This window comes from Gavia stellata, chromosome 11, assembly GCF_030936135.1.
Source record: "Gavia stellata isolate bGavSte3 chromosome 11, bGavSte3.hap2, whole genome shotgun sequence".
Lineage (NCBI taxonomy): Eukaryota > Metazoa > Chordata > Aves > Gaviiformes > Gaviidae > Gavia > Gavia stellata.
The window spans coordinates 28,132,867-28,144,943 of NC_082604.1; positions in this window are offsets into that span (position 1 = coordinate 28,132,867).

A 12,077-nucleotide genomic window follows, 5' to 3' on the forward strand; every position below is an offset into this window, starting at 1 on the left:
CTATAGGATCTCCTGGAACATAATTCTCTGAGAGAATTTATTTTCCTCTCCTCTAAGGAGTCTTATTTCATATCTGTGCGCTGGAAATTGATGCGACGAAGCAATTACTGCAGTGCATCCTTAATGGGAGCATCCCTACCCTCATAGACAAGAGCCTTGCTTGCTTCCCTCCTTCCCAGGCTCCCATCTGTGCTCACCAGCCTAAGCAGCTCCTGCTGTCCCGGAGCCCGTCCCCGCCCCTGGGGAAGGCTCAGGGATAATCTTTCCTTGTGCCGGTGGGAGGGAAGGCGGCTCCATCCCCACCGAGGGCTCACCGGGTGGGCGCTCGGGTAAAAGCCAGGGGAAATGAGGGCTGGCTTTGAGGCTGAATTTAACAACTGAAACAAACCTTTGCCCATTTTAGAGGGTGAAAGCATCGCCTACAAGTGGCTACGGGGCACGGGAAAGCGTGCAGGGAAGGCACCGGCACTGGCGACAGCAGAGAGGACATGGGTACCAGCGGTCCCTGCTCCCTCTGGTCCTGTAAAGCCATTTTCCATCGCAGAGGAGGGGTGAGGAAACTCTTGCCAAAGTGGGTTTAAATAAGGTTAAGGAACGGTGTGCTCTCGCAGGCAGGGCTGAAGTCTGGGGGGTTTTGGAGGGTCCCAGGAGCCCATGGCTCTGCCGCCCTGCCCGAACGGGGCATCTTCCTGACCTCTCCCCTTGCGTGTGGCATCAGGCCAAAGCCATTTCCATGGCAGAAAGGCCCCACCATTTGCAGGGACAGAGAAACATGCATTTCCCGCCCCCCCCCCCGCCCCCGCCATGAAAAATTGAAAATGAAAGAGCTCTGTTTCTGAAAGCTCTCACTACGGAGCAGCAGGTCAGAGGGATGCTGCTGGACCCGGCGCACAAATGCCAGGGTTGGACAGCAAAAAATAGAAAGCAAATTGCCATGACCTATTACTCTAGAGAAAAGATCTATTTCTGGTACATGCACTATTTAAACGAGGTATTGCTAGCTAGTCGCAGGCTGTAACCCACTTAGGCAAAGCTTCAGGCATAAAGCAATGTCATTGCCAGCTCCCAGCTGCTTATTCACCAGTGACACACCGGCACGACGCACAGAACGAGACTGATGTACGTTATCACAGAGAGAACAACACGGTACGTATTAGAAGACTGGATTCTTGGTGCACAGGGATAATTTCCAGGTCTTTGGGCTATAGCTCTGGCAGGTTGCAGGCTGTTAGTGCGAGCTCTGAGCTTGCCTGCGCTGGGGTGAGAAAGCAGATCCTCTCCGGTCCTGGGGACAGGGACCGGAGGCTGCGAGAAGATGTGCAGGGGACGCCGCCACGGCCAACACGTGCTCCGTACCGTCAACAGCATGCTGCCTTCTGCATAAGGGGCGGTGACAGGCAATATAGTCCTTTGACTTCATCTGAGTCCATGGGGCAAGAGAAGGTCTCCTGCCTACGGCCACGGAGAGGATTATCACTGACCTAAGCTCTTGATATTCCCCAATCTGAGCCCTGTGATGCAGTGAAGAAGAAAAGCTCTCAGTGTGATGGAGAGGGATGTTATTGCTGAAGGCATCTGCCCCTAGTCCTATTCCCAGCAAGGCTTCAAGGTATAGACTGAAAACCGAGATACGGGTGCTGGTGTTTTGGCTCAGCAATTGGCATTAGGGCGATGCTGTGTCTAATAGGAGAGGCTGGCTCCCAAACAGACGGCAGATTCAGTTCCCTACAGTCGTTCCAGGATAATATCTTGAATAAACCAACTGTATCTATTTAAATGCCTTAATAATCAACATACTGAGTGCCGGACTTCAGAAGAAGTGGTAGATTTGATCCAGCTCTTGAGAGCTTTATCTGTTTATTTTACAGGACCTTTGCAAGGCAGAAACTCCATCTTCAGCTATTCCTAAACTGCAAAGTGGGCGGGTTGGGTATTTCTGACTGTGCTGCAAGAAAGCGTGGGACCAACGTTTGCATTCCTCTGCAAGAAAGCCGGTAGCAGAGCTAAGGTGCAGAAGTACCTTTCAGCAGTATAAAGCCTGATCCTACATCATATGGAAGAAAAAACCTGAAGTTAACTCCCAAGACTGACCCAGAGTGTATGAAGGGGAGGGCAGCGTAGCACATCGCTGCCTTGGATGTTTTATCCCTGTGGCTCGTAGCGCAGCCCGGGCTTCGGCAACAGCCTCGTGCCGTTGGTTTTCCCACTGGAACTGGAAGTCGGTGAAACAGAAAGTGAATAATCCTCTTAGTGGGGCTGGCGCCGGCTGCCATCGCCCGTGCTGCGCTCCAATTAACACCAGCGGCTAAGCCTCGCCGGAGGTTTTGTTATTAATTACGGGAGGGAGGGAGGATTGAGCATGCTTAGTGCACGGCTGCTTGGGCTGGGAGAAAGGAGATGTCCTAAAATAACTTGTAGGGAAAAAAAAAGTAATGCCTTGAAAGCGGCACTGAATCAGCACCGTCCCTGGGATGGAGGATGGACCCCCTCCGGCCGCCCCAGCATGGCGGGGACCAGTCCCCAGTGCCTCTGCCCGTGCCGGGGCTCACCACAGACACCCTCATAAACCAGGGCCTGGAACACGCTCCTGAAAGCCCAAAGCTGCTTTTCCCTGGGGCTGGCAGGTCTGGAAATGGCCCCGAGAGCCAGCGGTGTGACTGGAGCTCAGCCTTCGCTTTCCCCCCCGAACCAAATCCCTTTCCCACCCATAGCATCAAACCCTCCACAAAACACAGCCCAAGCGTTGTTTCTACGTCGACAGGATTTTTAAATTGGAAGCTAACCCTTGTCACTTTTCCAAGCTGATATTTAATCTAGAGTTATTCTTTCAAACAAAGGGTTGCAGAGTACCTTGGTTTACGTGAATGCAATTTCTGGGGTCTCAAAGTTGCACTGCTCTCAAAGGAAAATCTTGTTTGCTTGTTTTAATCACAGAATTCTGTAGTTTTCAGTGACTTTCCTTGTGGGCAAAGGCAAGAAGCCTCCCCCTAACATGCACAGGATAAGATGGAACTGGAGCCGTAGCATCCTCCGCTCCCTCCCTCCAGCCCAGCCAGGGAGAGGGACCCATCGCACCCACCCCGACTGCCACCCAGCCGGTCTCACCCTGCCCTGCGCCCTGGGTGATCTTGTCATTGTGCTTCTTGAACAACTCATTTATAAGTTTTAGCACACATGATAACTTTGCCATGTAACAGTAAAAACCCATACGTAGTGAGAACGTACTTAAGATAAAAGAGGCTGGCTACGTTAAATAGGGAATTGCTTTGGTAGGCACAAACCAGCGCTTTCCACTGGGCTGCTGGATAAAATTGTGCGCCTCTCTAAAGGGACACGATGCTTAAAAATAGTCTGCTTTGTCCCAAATGCTTTTTAAGGGAACTCAAGATTGTTACACACCATAGGAGGAGATTTTTCTCTCTTTATGCTTTGGGTATTTTGCAGCTCTTTGGGCAGAGGTAAACGGGAATATTGCTGGCACCCAAGCAAGTGCAATTCTGACAGCCCAGGGTTTGCTGCGGTGAAGGCTCCAGGCTGCCCAGCTCTGACAACACGGATGCCCTGCGAGGATGGCTGAAGAAAGCACTTCCTTCCAGAAGCTGCTTTTTCCATATTTCCCATGCCCGGAGGCTTTGTGAGAAAAACCGGACCGACACAGGAGTGTGGGCAGGCGTGCGTGCCCGGAGCAGGTCTGCCTGCAGCTCCTCGTGCAGGCAGCTTCCTCCCCTTATCACATTCGTCAAAACAAAAAGTGTGTAATTCTTATGTTGCAATACAATTGGAAAGAGATTAGCCTCGGAACGAGATTAGGGGAGCTATTAATTGAACGGGAATTAATAAGTGCGCAGCTCTTGGGTGCTGGAGGCTGGAGGAAATTAAAATAACTCTTGTGGGAATTGGAGGAAAAAACCCTTCAGGGCTGAGGCAGGATGGACAGACAGACAGCTCACAACACCGGGCTCTTCCCATTTCGTGTATAAGCTTATTGGCATGGTTACAGGTGCAGTGCTCCTCGGGATCCCGTTTAAGGAGGTCAGAGGCAGAGGTGGACAGCGATAGCTGCCTACAGATCCAATTAGGAACGACTTTCATAGCCGGCTCCTTTTCATTTTTGCGGTGGCTATTAATGCCCCGGACAGACCTGGTCTGCAGGGCTGGGGCGGACGGAGGAGCATCGCCCGCCTCCCACCCGGACACGGCTCCCTGGGGGCCGGAGCCACGCTGAGCCGGGGGGACCCGCTCCCTCGGGGCTGGCAGCGGGACCGGCTCTCGGCTCGGGTGGAGGGAGCATCGCATCTTCTCCCTCTCCACCCTAGGCATGATATTCTCGGCAGTGGCATCAATGTTCTGCACCGGGGGACCTCCAGACACCCCCGAGGGATGCTAACCATGGCTGAGGAGCAGCAGCTGGCCCTTTCTGCAGCTCTCCTGCTCTAGAAAACGCTTGACAGACGTTGCTTCCTCTGTGCCCTTATCTCCAGAAATGGGGATAAATCAGGAGCAGGGACAAGTCGTGATGTCAGGAGCCCGAGAAATGCCATTTCCCCAGGGTACGCAGCAGGTTTACAGAGACTCAAGACCAGAGCTCGGCTTTGCAGCCTCCAACCCCTCTGGCTTTTGCCCAAACACAGCCCAGGAGCCCCTGCGTTTCTGCAGGGTGTGTGTGCGCAGCTCTCCGGGGATCACACGCGGAGAGGAGTGACGCGCAGGCTGCTTCCTGAGGGTACGCACGATTCTTCCAGGCAGTAGATAAGTACAGCATCGCTTCTCCTCCGTGCACAGCTCTGGTGTGGCTTCTCCTCCATGCACAGTCCTGCCAGGGCTCAGTCTCAAAGGGCTGTTTCCTTCCCGCAAGAGTTATTCTGGTTTTCCCGACTTGTGGAGGGCTGGCCATGCCGGCGGCTCCCGCTGGCTTCCCCGCACCAGGCAGAGGCCAGCGGCGCACGGCACGGGCAGAATCATTTTCCCCGTGAGCGAGACCGGAGACACGTTTTCCAATCATGAATTTCGCTCAAAATGGTCCGGCTGTTACCGACAGCGTGGTTACGTGAACATGTCTTGTCTGAGTCATTAAAACGCGTTTAACATCACTCCTATGGCTCTGGGCAGCGTGGCCAGCAGTACCCATACGCAGGATTTTCCCACGGGACCTCAGCCGCTCTGAAGCTGTGGCCCCTCTGAGACGCTAAAGACCCAATTTACTCATTTTTATTTTTAAGTGCCCCGAGCACTTAAAAGAGAGGAGCCGAATGCGCACCTTGTCAAAACCCGTTCAAAACAAACCCAAAGGAGAGCAGGCGGGGGGCTGCCTGCCCAGCACCCCCCACGCCTGGGGTGCACACCCCCTCTCCCGGGCAGGGCTCGTTGCTCTGCCCATCCCCAGGTGGTTTCTCCGCCGCCATCCCCTTACCATCGACGCAGTACGGATGGAGCGTATCTGTGAGATACAACATATGCACCGAACGGCTCCTTCCCTCCCATGAGGGGGGAAACGGGGGTTTCCCCGGGTGCAGAGCGGCATCTGAAGCCCGAGCCCCCCGTGAGAGACACAGGGAGGGACCCCCGGATCCGGGGCTGTGCTGCGGAGGGGCTGCACGCCCCGCCAGCCCCCGGGGAGCCCCATGGACCCCGACTGTGGGCTCCCGCCTGCCTCCCGCTCCTCTCTGCACACCTACTGCTGGGGCAGCTGCTTGTTTCCAGATGCTGAGTCACAAACGCCAAAAATAACTAATATCTGCAGCCCCTCGCACTTGGGAATCGCGGGTAGACTTTTGCCTGTCCGTGCAGAACGTGTTGCAATGAGATAGCCGAGTCCCAAAAAGGCTCCTGTGAGGCAATTAGATGCTTGCAGAGTCTCACTTGCACCTGCAGCTTAAAAATGCTGCTGGAATAATTTCCTTTAAAATTTCCAGACACACAAGCTACCTTAAGGTCACACGAAGAAACTGCCCTTTATATACTCTTTAAGAAAAAGACAGGATGAATTAGGATCTCTCTCAGGGATCCAGTAGGTTTGCCTGAAATACATCTACGTTGTAGCTGTTGCTGTTGCTGGTTAATAGATGCACCCACGAACGCTTCAGACTGGGAGCTGCAATACATTTGATTATGCAAAGCACTACCTAATACATTTTTCTGGGTGTCCCCTAACGTCTTCGCAGGCTGCTGAAAAGCAGCAAGAGATGGGCTCAGGCTGAGCTGGAGCTCTGAAATCAGAAACGCTGAGTTTCTTCACTATCCTTTAGCTTTCTCCCCAGTGCCTATTGAAATCCTGCTGCGGCTGAGCTCGTTCAGACAAGGTATGGGATTTTTTTTGACGTCTACCCACATTATATCAAAAGGGCTCAAGTCCCGATTTTCCTACTACATTACAGTTTACACTATCTGGTAAGGCGGGGAGCCCGACGGGCAGTCGCACGCTCAGGCATTATTTAAAGGTTCTGTCTCCCAAACTGTGTTTCTACAGCAGTGGCTAAAGAGACAAAAAGAGACGGGTTAGCGTGAAAGCAGAGCACAGCCTGAAAGCATCCGATCTGCAGCGTACTCACGTTCATCTTCCACCTCGGGCTCCTCTTTCAAGCCATTTTGTGCAAGATCCCAGGCTCTTGTCGGGTCAGGAAGAGCCCCGTGCCAGCTGCCTACGGCTCTGCTCCCTCCTTCCCCTGCCCGCCGGTGGCCATTCCTCCGGGACTTGCCAGTTGAGTTCAAAAATAGACTTTTAATTCATTTGGCATCAAAGATTCCAGCTTAACTCTTCCCAGCAGCTGTCATGTCCCACTGAAGGAGCCGCGGTGCCAATCGCTTCCAATATAATCTCCTCTCCGAATGACTAGATGATGCTGGAACTTGTCTTAACCCTCCGGATGGATGGAGCTCTCTCCACAGCGCTGGGAGAATACGATGCTGCTCTTTCCAAAAACCTTCCCTTTTACGTCTCTCGACCTTGCAAGGGAAATCCTGTCTCGTTTGAATTATTCATAACACTTGCTGTTCTGCCAGCCCCAGCATACATTTTCAACCATTAATATGTCATGACTTTTTATCTTTTGGACTTTTATCTTTCCTTCTACACGACTCACCGCTTTCAAAATAGCGCAATTGTGGCTATATTAATGAGCATTCATCTGATTTACTAAATAAAAAAAAAGTCTCCATCCTACTGCCCGCCCTTCCTGATGGGAAATACCACTTGAACAGCTCTGGGAACAGGGACAGTGCTGGCTGGTCCTAGCTAAAGCAGTGCAAACCGTATTTGGAGCTCACGCTTTTGGCAGTATTTCCCAGCTTGCAAGCCTGCCTGGTGACGGAAGGCAGGGTAAGGCTTCCAGCATCGTAAGAAAAAAACCCGAGGAAGGTAACCACGCTGTGAACTCTATAAAGGAGCTTGTTTTCATCCTTTTTAAGTCAAGCTGATGGCAAATCATGGCATTCTTGATGATGGTGGCGGGGCCAGGCTCCGCTCCCTGCGGTGCTGCCTGGTGGGTGCATCCCTCCAGCTCACACCAGGATCTGTCCCTGGATGCAGTTTGCGGTGATCCCAGACCTGCCCCGGGGCCTGGAAATGAATTAAACTGCCCGGAGGATTCTCACCCCTTCCACATGGAGCCCAGCTGGGACCCCGGGCACAGTGGCCGAGCCCCCGGCTCCCGGGTCCGCTCTCTCCCGCAGACAACACTTATTAATTGCCAGTCGGATGGAGCAATTAGCTGGTCGCCGGGAGGCTAACGCTTCTCTCGGCTCCTGCTTCTCGACTCGTGGCTGGAAGAGCTGAAATCTCTGTCCTGTTATCTGAAGAGGGAAATGACATTTCAGCAGCGGGGAACTCCTGCCAATAAAATCACAGCCTGAGCTCATTGCTTTCATTATCCCTTAAATTATTTTCTGTACTTGAGGTGGGCTTATTGATAAGTCTGGGCTGTGTATATGAAAGGAGAAGGGTGAAGGGCAGCCGGCTGCTGCCCCAACCCCAGGCGTGAGATGCGCAGGCTGCTGCAGCTCCAATCTAGCTGAAATAGAAACAGATAGAACCCACCAATTTCAACAAAACTCCCTTGTTTATGGATTTTACATAGGAACCCAAACTGGTTTTATAACAGAAGCGCAGCGGGGACCTGAACTGTTCAGCATCGCGGTACCCAGGACAGGCAGACACTTGCACCCCTGCAGCCTCCTGCCCCGCAGACGGGTTTGTGGAGCTTTTCTACACTCCCATTTAATTGCAACCACGTCCTATCTTCTAGCTGATAACCGACTAACAGCTGATTTTGGGCAGCCAGAGGCAGCGGCGCGGTGGGAGCCAGGTGGGTGGCTGGGGCCGGGCGAGCACCCGTCCTCCCCGCGGCACCGCGCCGGGTGTCGCAGCCCTCGGCCAGGCTGGGCTGGCGCAGGGACCCCCGGCCGGGACCGCTCTGCACCGTGCCCAGTGCCGGCCTTTCACATTTCACTTAGGCTACGCAAGCATCGGCCGCCTGCTCCAGCCCATAATTACATAGCAAATTACTGCACGTTTCCCAACAGCTAAATTATTGTGGGGTTTTTTTGCAAAGAAGTGAATATTGTAACTATTTACACTGACTTCTACTACAGCTGAAAGTGTTAAGCTGTGCTTTAGGACGGGCTGTCCTTGGCTTGAGCAGGAGCCGGCTCCAGGATCTGAAACTCCGGGAAAGTATTTCTCAGAGTTTAGTGGGATTTTTGAAATCACCGATTGTGAACCGAGAGGTAATTTCTAACCAGCATGGCTGGGAGCTGCGCCCTGATTTTACCGAAGTGGGTAAAGGCGGGACGCGCGTGTTGCACACATACAAACAGCAGAGCTTGCTCCCCCCGCTTAAGTGCTTTAGACTTGAATCCTCCATCTGAATTCAAGCGGTAGTTGTGCTGGCTCATTTCTCTCTCTCTGGCACCAGATCTACTAGGATATTATATATTGCAGTATTTTCTAGCATGCAATTCTTTGGGTCACTTAATCCCCCCTTTCCAATACGGGATTAGGACTTTCTCTAATAGGTTTCCAGTAATTCCTTAAGAGAGTGGAGGACAAATACATCTCTGCAGCTAAGAAGTTTTTCTCAATGCTGGCGCTGTTGTCTTCTCCCCATGCCCATCCTTTGAATACATCTCAGCAAGTGCTCACACTCCCCAAAATAATCACTCAAGCAGCTACGAGCATGATCCACCCGCACAGACCACGAAGCCCGTGCTGCCTGCGAGCCCATCGCAGCACCTAAAGCAAGGAGGGAGCGATGGGCTGGGCATGGGTTGCAGGCAGCAGAGATGTAGCTGGGCGAAGAGGATGTACAAAAGTCCAGCCCAGCTCTGGTACGCTTCCCCCCCAGGGTTAGGTGCCCCCCACCAGAGAGGATGAGCACCCTGCATCCCTCCCAGGCTGGTGCTGGGTGCAGCACTCCTTGTTGGGTCCAAAATCCTCCTGCCCTGGGATGCTGCGGCCTCCTGAGCTCATCTCATAATGCAAATAACATACAACCGGCTCGGGGGAGACCACAAATTGTTTTCATAGCCTGAGTTCTGAAGAAGCACGGTCGGGGAGCTGCCGCGGCGGAGAGCGGCGGCAGCAGTTCCCTCCTGCAGCCGTGCGGTTCTGCAGAGCGAAGCAGCCGGGAGTAGGAGGATGTCCTGTAGATTGGGGGCTAAGGAGATACTCAAGGTAATAAATAAATAAAAATAAATAATCAAGTAATAATTGCATGGATTCAGCAGCGTGAAGCCCCTGGACCCCTCGTTTCCTCCGTGGGTGCCAGGGGAACTCCCATGTGTAGCAGGGCCTGCAAACCCAAATGCTGCTGTGCTCTGGAACCCGTCAGTTATAAGCCTATTTTGGGCAATAACTACAAAAATATCCCAACCCAAAAACCAGGTAAACGTTTCTACTCTTGTTAAGTTTTCTAACAAAGCGAGGAAGCCTGAGTTTCAGTGCATCTCTGAAATGCAGCTCCCCCATGGAGAAACTCTATGTCTCACTTTTGCTGGCAGCTGCAGGGCTGTGCTTGCGCTTTGCCGGGGCTGCTCCTGCCTCAGCAGCCGCGGGACGAGGCACTCGAGGCAGGCGCGGGAGTCTGGCTCCTTTGTGTACCACAATTTCACCCTTGTGTTGTTGGATTTGCATTTGAAGCTGCTATTAACCGCCAGGGTAACGAGGAGCCTGCACAAAATTTGGAATAGCGGAAGAGGATGAAAGTAACCCAAAGAAAGGCTGTGAATGCGCTGATTACGCCTGGCTGGGAAGCGCTGCGTTCGCGGCTGATGCCGCTTCCCAGGAGCGAGGCAGTGCTGTACCAACACAATTCCCCATCAGCAAAATGTTCAGGCGTGGAGATATTTTAGGGCTGGGAGAGCTGCAACTCAGGCAAGAGGCATCGAGGAAAAGCCAACAGCGTCCTTTGCCTGAGCACCGGCACGTGCCTGGGGCTGGAGAGGAGCAGGGACACAGGGAACGGGGCAAGGGAGAGGTGGAAATCTCTTCAGAGAGCTAGAGGCCACCGTGAGATAACGTATGTTCACTTCTGCAGTTCTACTGCAATCGTTTCACCCCAAGGCTCCTGTGTTAAAGCCGGCAGGGTGGGTTAGACGCCGGGACGCTGTGCCCTGCGCACAGGGAGGTGCTGCTTCACCTCCCCGTGGACCCCTCTCCCCACTGCGGTCCTCGCCATCTCACCCAGGCTATTCTCCTCCCTGAGCCCCAGACCAGCGGTTCTTCCTACTTCTCTTCCTTCTTCATGCCACCTCAAACACAACCCAAAACTCCCCCATCTCCCCTCACCCTGTGGTCCTAGCGCCTGGTGCCGCGGTCCTCACTCTCACCCATCACCAAGCCTTCAGAGAAAGGCAAAAAAAAAGGTCTGGCTGTCACCTAGAAGACACCTGAGCAATATGTTTGGCCTGGCCTCTGCAAGAAGCTGCTCGTCTCTGCAGCGTGGTATTTGGGTGGTTACTGCCTCTCGCTGTCTCTGTGCTCGCTGCTCTTCACCGAAGAGGAGATGGGTTTCCTGAGGTTCCTTGAAGGACACAGAGCCGCACACAGACCACCCGCTCCACAGAGCCTTTCCGTCTCCCATGCCCTCCATCCCTCACCTTTTCGTGCACAGAAAGGGGGGAAAGAGGATGGCAGAGGTGCAGGAGGCAGCAGAAAGGTGTGGGCTGCCAAGACATCACCAGGACCAGGCACCGTGGGTCTGGGGCCGTGCACACCCGCACCTACCACCGCATGAGCATGGCCACCTCTGGCAACATACACCCCAACCCACGTCATCGTTCAGGGGATCGCCGAAGGGAGCCTGCGTCGTATTTCAGTTTTCTGCAATCAAAGGGCTGCGCTAAGTCGACCTGGCATAAATTGATAGCTCGGAGGACTTGCCCTGAAGTAATCTGCATACATATTTCATCAAGTCACCTTTAAAAGCGCTGAGCTGGCAGTTCTGGCCTGGCCGAGGGGAGGGCTGCAAGGGGGCACCCGTGTTTTGGACTCCTTTGCCATGGGGCTGGTACACGAGCTACAGAAACCTTCTGTTACAGAATTAAAGTTCGGCACAGTTTGCAAACCTAAGTCACCCAGAAATAAGTCACGATTTTTGCCAGAAACCATCTGAATCGCAGTTGTCCCCACCCGAATGAGGGGACACTGGCTGCTTTCCCCTTCCCGCAGTGCAACCAAGGTAAAGGCGGGTGGGCGAAGCCACGGCGTCTCCAGCAGCATCATCTGCTCCCGTCCCACTGCCACGGACCAGCCGCCTCCCCAAACCGAGCCTCTCCTGGTCCCTTAAGGAAGAGCCGACCCTGCTGTCCTGCCCACCACACACCAGCTGAAATCGCTTCTCAGCCTTTGCTGCTCGTGTTTAAGGGGATGGGGGACCGAAGACAGACAAAACTTCCTCGCTTGCTACTGCTGCCTTCCCAGCCTCTCTCCGTCACACGTGGTATTGGCAAGAACAAGCAGCTACATAAAGTTCACAGGTTCCACGCAGTTCCTTCTGTTTTAATTAAATCCCACTGTCATTTTTATTTACTTAAAATTTTGCCTTCTCAGTCTGCTCGCTCAGCTCATGTTGGAAGTATATAAT